The 5,950-nt window shown below is 44.0% G+C and overlaps 1 protein-coding gene across 2 annotated transcripts in view; it reads left to right on the plus strand.

Annotated features, from left to right (window-relative positions):
- The first annotated feature begins 254 nt into the window (after positions 1-254).
- The window catches only part of n4bp3 (NEDD4 binding protein 3), a 26,632-nt gene continuing 20,936 nt past the window's right edge, over positions 255-5,950 (plus strand). The window contains exon 1 of one of the 2 annotated variants that reach the window (XM_005927957.3): positions 255-555. The gene's annotated coding sequence lies outside the window, so the exon portion shown is untranslated. Of the gene's footprint in view, positions 556-1,074; positions 3,629-5,950 lie in introns of those variants that run through there. The other variant, XM_005927960.3, reaches the window with a different exon arrangement.

The following is a 5,950-nucleotide window of genomic DNA, read 5'->3' on the forward strand; positions in this document are numbered from 1 at the left end:
TCCGTAAGAATCAGCTGATTTTTCTCTTACAAATTTGTATAGATTAAAACTACTAAAAGTGAGTACTCCAGTAGTGTTCGCCCTCTTTACCTGCTAATAGTCTAGCTCTGGTATCACCTAAAATATTTCTATTTATTTTCATTATTACTTTATTGTTTTATTGCTATTATTAATCATATTATCCACGCTGCTTCTGATTTTCTTGCATGAGCTTCTACTGTCGGTAGATGTCGCTGCCTCTCCTCCTCTCAGCTAAGTGTGTCAGCGTTACCGGGGGACAGGACAGGCGCATGTTTCCCTGCCTCTCGTGTTTTCCCTCATTCTGCTCTCCGCTATTCAAACCTCTGAGAGGGAAACCACACAGTCCCAGTCTGAACTCCACTCTCTCCACGCCGGTCGATCGCCAAAGTACTGGAAAATACCCCCGGGGAGCCACCTTTTTTCTTCTACTTTTTTTTTTAAATCTTTTTTTCCTCCCTGCTTATAAGCACCGGGATACAGAACTGCAGCAGAGTGGCCGTGCTGGTTCCAGAGATGTCCTGCATGCGGAATATGGTGAGTGCCAGTTTGTTTTTCCCAATCTTGCCGTGATCTGCTTCCACTGCTGCGCATGCAGAGCTGCAGCTGGAAATTGTGTCAGTGCATGGTGCGTTGTGGTCAATGATGATCCAATAAATCAATCAATAAATAAAAACTTAAGACGTGAAAGGACCGCGCTTGATAAGCCTGCCTGTGCAGATTAAAGCCTTTAAAGTGACACAGTGTCGCTCTCCCAAAGTTTTTAGCTCCTAAATCAGGGTTAATCCTTACGGCTACCCAGCCGTCTGCAGTGCTTTCACCCTGTCAGTGAGTATGTTAAAGAGAAGGGGGGTTGGTGGACCCATATATTTTTGTTCTTTTTAGCCTTTAACTCTGGTCACTTTGCAGCTTTGGTGGTCTCCTGCACTTCTACTGTTGGGCCTGCACGGTTGTAAATGTTTGGCTCTCTGTTTGATGCCCAGGAGTTTGGGGACAAAAGCTGTTTCTCTGTGAGCGTCTGTGTTTGGATGGCGTGGGAGGGGGAAGGAGGTTGGTGCCTGTGGGGGGATGTCTTGGGGACTGCCAGGCTGTCGTCGTGGAGACCAGAGGCCACAGGTGACCTCTGACCCGAGAAGTCGCGGAGCGTTGCAGAAGGAGTCCTTTGACTGCCGTGGTTATGGGCGTATGCTGACGCAAGAGCAAGCGCACATCAGAGAGACAAGTGCAGGCTGTTGTTGGAGACTGCGCGCTAACCATTCCTGTAATTTAGGATTGGAGGTGATGGCGGGGTGATGCTGCTGTCTCTGCTGCTGTGAGATTGCGCTCGTCACTGCATGGCAATCACCCAGACAGCTTAAGTGCTGTTTAGGCTTCAAGTCGCCACATAAAAACACATTCCTCCATGTGATCACCCAGGAGATAAAATTCTGCAATCAGAGCTTTAACATCTGTGTCTGTGACACCAGATTGCTTTCATGTAGTTTGTTTTTTGTGTGTGTGCAGAAACTTGTTACGCCAATCAGTAAAGAGAAGTAATAATTTGATAACTATTTGAAGAATCTGCAGAGCAAATATAACGATCTCTCTTTTGTGTCAGTGTAAAACTAATACCTTGGCTGTCACACTGTATATTGATTTAAGCTCAAATAATCCCAAATGATCATGTCCTCTCGATCTATTAAAGAAAAAAAAGGCTGTGACACTATTTATAGGCACATTGTACACTCTAGAATATTAAATCTAAGCTCTATTCGGGAGATTGTTGGATTTTTTTTTAGGGCTTTTTATTTATTTATTTTGACACAGTCAGTCTTTGGTGCTCTTCTCTCAGCAGAATCAGCCAAACAGCTGATGAGAGCTCCTCGTTCAGCTGTTTGAGCTCTGGGGGACTGATGCTCCCCCCCCGGTGAGTGTGCGTTTGTGAGTGTGCCTCTGTGTCTGTCTCCCTAAACCACAAGCAGCTGATGAAACACATATTCTGCTGACTATTTGGTGAGCGTAGTAAAGATTAGAGGATCCAGATTGTGGTCCATCAATCAGACTGATGTTTAGTGGGCTCTCCCAGCTCTGCACTCTCATACTTTGCTTGTTTTAATGCAGGCACCAAAGGTGCAACTGAATGTCCTCCCCCCCAAATGTGCTCCATACGATGCAATATGCTGTTTATCTTGATATTATTTTGTGGCACAAAAGTGCACAGAAAGCCAATCATGTGTACTACACTCAAGCAGATGGTGGAATGGGGAGAGCACAGCAGTAATGGCACAGTCCTCCTCATGTGATATTTCCCCTCAGGCTAGCCACCTAATCAAACACTAATCAGCTCTCCTTCCACTCACTGGTTTTGCTCTGCCTCAGCGTTCCACAGATTTCCCCTTCCTCCAACCTCTGTTCTCACTTCTCCTGATCCCGAGCTTATCCTGTTTCGCTATTCTCCTTGTGCGTTTTGTGTGCGGTCATTCCCAAAACTCCATGTCTGATTGCTCTAAGGTGAAAGTGTCATGTTCTTACACTCAACACTCCTCCCCTTCGCTCATCCCTCTCCCCGTGGCTTGGCCTGATCTGCACTCAAGGCCGTCTGTCGCTGCAATTAAAGCCAGGCCAGGTTAAGAAAATCACTGCAGGACCTGGCCAAGTGTGCAGGGCTGCCAGCCTTTATTCTGCCACGGTTTGATTTAATGCTGTTTAGCTTTCGAACCCACCACAGTCAAGAGTAGTTTCTATCAGGAACTGTGTAAGTAATTGGCAGCAAGTTCTGTATAATTTCTAACCAGCGTGTTAACCATGTGAACCACAATGCTTGCTGCATTAGCATGCCCCCTGTTCTCACTCACAGGTTACAAGTGCCCATACAGAGAACACACCCAAGTTAATCATTGGCCCCGAGTGGCAGGTGTTTCCTTATAGCTGGAGATTAATCTTTGGGAGTATTTTACCGTTCCTGCCACTTCCTCTTAACAGATTTTGAAACTTAAATGCAGCAAAGTCACAACTTCGCAAATTAAACCTGCAGAGCAGTGGTTGTGTCAGTTGGCTAACACTGATTCCGATTGTTTATCTATGAGGTAACATGGCTGCTATGCAGGTTTAATCCTAAAGTTGTCCAGCGCTATCTGCCAGAGATATTCTGAAAGTCCCCAACTTTCACACTTTCACATAAGTACTGCAAAGTACAGAACATCACAGATTCATGATGTATAACAGTTTTAAGTGTAAGTGTGAGTGAGCATGGGTGGATTTGGCATCATCGGGAGTTGGCTTGGTGGCCCACACTCATTTCTGTCAATCAAAATCAGTTTAACTGCCAGACTCACTTTTTGACATTTAATCCCTGCAAAAGTGTACTTTGCCCATTATTTGGTGGTATATAACTGACTGCGTGGTTAGCTGACCTCCCAACTGACTGCTTAACAATTACCTCATCCTCATGAGACAGACCGAACCCTTTGACCTTCAGAGGGGAAAGGTCTGAGAGTGTAGGAGGCCGGACAGACCCTTTTGTCTTTAAATGTCACCAACTCAGAAGGATGACGTGAATAGCTCCGCCGCTCACTCTGGCATCGCCTCATCCTGGGACTACACACTCATTTATGGAACGCAACATTTTCCCGTGAGTCAAATGCAACCTGTTTACCTCATCTCAGCCTTATCGCTTGCTTGTGTTTTTATTGATCGGGCTTATCTCCCTGTGAGAAGCGCTCACACTCACCTCCTCCCTGTAGTTATCAGCAGCAGCGGTTACCTTCTGTGTGTGTCTGTTGCGTTGCGCTCAGCCCGTGTCTCCTATTTATTCTGAAGAATTGTAGTGTTGCAGAACAAAAGGCCACGAGTCAAAGCCCTCCTCTGTGAGTGGGCATTGTTGTATTTATATCCGCGTGTACAAGTAGCGGTCGTCGAGGTAGCCGCGGCTCTGTTCTCTCCAACGGCATTTCAGTTTGCTGTCACATCGTGTGCTCTCAAAAGAAATCAACGTGGTGGTTTTAAAGGTTACAGTGAGCTTCCATGACCTCCTAGTGTCTCCCTTATGTCTCATAGGTAGTTAAGTGGATCAGCGGTGAAGACTTGTTGAGGCTGTATTTCTCTTTTTTTATTATGTCATTTAAAACCAGGAGCTTGTATGAAAGTATGAATATAGCCGCTGTAATGTCACCCAATGGTTAGTGAACTCCTGTTTTTATGGCTCGATTTTAGCTTTTTTAATTTTTGGAACCAGATATGTGGGGGCAGGAGGGTGAAGTGCTAAAGCTGTATTTGGCTTTTACACTTATTCACTCCCTGTATAGTGTTTGGAAGACCAAACACAAGCAGACAGCTATTGATATACACTCAGCAGGCACTTTATCAACTGCCCCTCATTGCAAATATCTAATGTAAATATCTAGCCAATCACATGGCAGCACCTCATTGTATTTAGGCATATAGACGCGGTCAAGACGACCTGCTGAAGTTTAAACCAAGCAGCAGAATGGGGAAGAAAGGTGATTTAAGTGACTTTGAATCTGGCGTGATTGGCTGAGTATTTTAAAAATTGCAGATCTACTGGGATTCCCCACAGAACCATCTCTGAGGAATTATCTGAAAAAGGGAAGATACCTAGGTAGTAGCAGATCTCTGGAGAAAATGTCTTGTTGAAATCAGAGGTCGGAGAACAATAGCAACAGTAACTCTAATTACTACTTATTACAACCGAGCTATGCAGAAGAGCATTTCTGAGTGCACAACACGTCAAACTTTGAAGCAGATGGGTCAGAGCAGCAGAAGACCGCACCAAACGCCACAGCTAAGAACGGAAAACTGAGGGTACAATTCGCACTGGGACACCAAAATTGCACAATAGAGAACTGGAACAAAGTTGCCTGGTCTGATGGGTCTCAATTTTTTACTGCAACGTTTTGATGGTGGAGTCAGAACGTGATCTAAATCAGCAGTCCCCAACCTTTTTTGCGCCACGGACCGGTTTAATGTCAGACAATATTTTCACAGACCGTCCAAATAAATGCAACAAAATAAAATGATACGACCAAGACAAAAACTGTGGTATTTTGCAAATATAATAAGAAGCGCAAATTCCCTGTGTAAATGTTTAACTTTATTAGCAGCGTCCTCCTGAAAACCGCCAACAACATCTACCCCTTAATGCATTCTGGCCGCTATAGTAACGTGTAACTATTTCTTTTAAAATGAGCCGTACAACTACAACACGAGAAAAAGGGAAACTGAGTCAATGATAAAAAACCCTGAAAAATCATAACATTTTACACCCGAGCCGCCCTCAACTCTCGCGGCACGATACCAAACGACTCAAGGACCGGTACCGGTCCGTGGCCCGGGGGTTGGGGACTGCTGATGTAAACAACATGAAAGCATGCCACAAAGCTCAGATCATCTCAAACTAGTTTCTTGAACATGACAATGAGATCACTGTACTCAGTTGGCCTCCACAGTCAGCAGACCTCAATCCAATAGAGCGACATTGTGAATGTGCAGCCAACAAACAAACTGCATGTCCTCTCAATATTGACCAAAATCTCTGAGGAATGTTTCCAGCACCTTGTTCAATCTGTGAATGAAGAATTAAGGCATCACTGAAGGCAAAAGGAGGTCCAACATTATTCCATTTAATATTGCTTCACGATTGCGTACCAGCTTTTCATAATTATTTCACTCTGTAAACCAAATATTGAAGGATATGGAGCCCTTATTGTTTTTAATTTTAAGTTTCGTTTAATTTAACATAACAGACTTTGAGGTCTAACATGTGTAATCTGTACACACATAACTTCTTTTATAATATAGCCTACTAAACAAGCAAGGCTGAAATTGTGTTATAAAATGCTTCTATTCCCTTTCTTCTTTATTGTTTTATTGATACATTCAACAACAAAAGAAAGCGACTACAAGAAACATTAGAGACGGGTCATGGATAAAAAAA

This window comes from Haplochromis burtoni, unplaced genomic scaffold, assembly GCF_018398535.1.
Source record: "Haplochromis burtoni strain Fernald_Lab_line unplaced genomic scaffold, NCSU_Asbu1 Contig_10, whole genome shotgun sequence".
NCBI classification, from domain to species: domain Eukaryota; kingdom Metazoa; phylum Chordata; class Actinopteri; order Cichliformes; family Cichlidae; genus Haplochromis; species Haplochromis burtoni.